This window comes from Myotis brandtii, unplaced genomic scaffold (assembly GCF_000412655.1).
Source record: "Myotis brandtii unplaced genomic scaffold, ASM41265v1 scaffold5, whole genome shotgun sequence".
NCBI classification, from domain to species: Eukaryota; Metazoa; Chordata; class Mammalia; order Chiroptera; family Vespertilionidae; genus Myotis; species Myotis brandtii.
The window spans coordinates 2,697,850-2,698,616 of NW_005369060.1; positions in this window are offsets into that span (position 1 = coordinate 2,697,850).

Consider the following 767-nt stretch of genomic DNA (forward strand, 5'->3'; position numbering starts at 1 on the left):
ACTGGCTGTGTTAATCAGCTGTGTCTGCAGTGGAAGAACTTGTGTCCTCTAGGGAGGTGCTAATCTAGCCTTTGCCTGAGGCTCTCCGGCAAATGCCTCTGTGCAGGGCTTGGGCGGGGCGGGTCCCCAGGGGATCTACAGGCCGGCGAAGTGAGCAGTTATGGCTGCTCTCAGTTCCGTCTCCAGTGGCTCTGCAACTGCTGCAGACCTCGGAGAGAAAGCTGCCTTCCCGCTTCTCCCGTTTGAGTCTGGGTCCCTAGAGACTCGTCCGGATCTGGAGCTCAGAGTCTGAAACTCCCTCCCGATTGAAGACAACAACCGTGCCCTCCGCCGCCGACCCGCTCCACATGCACTCCGAACCTTAGTATTTCACTTCAGCACTGCGCCTCCTCTGAGTCACGGTATGCTTTTCTCTTTCCTCCTAGTTGTAGAACTTCCACTCAGCCAGCCTTCCTGTGGTTCTGGATGATGTCCGTTCCGTCTTTTAGTTGTATTTTTGAAGTGGTTGTTCAAGGCAGCAAACTCCGGCGTTAACCTATGCCGCCATCTTGGTTTTCCCTGTTTTTGTTTTAATGATGACACCAAAGGTCTCTTTGCTTTTATAGTGTAATACTTATTATTTTTTTTGGCATTCACAATGCATCTTGTACTAATTTGGAAGATTACATTCATTTGTAATTACATGAGAAAAAGACACTCGCTTATAATGCCAAATTGAGATGGTAAAGGGTGTTGAACTGAAATATAAGATAACTAGAGGACCCCTG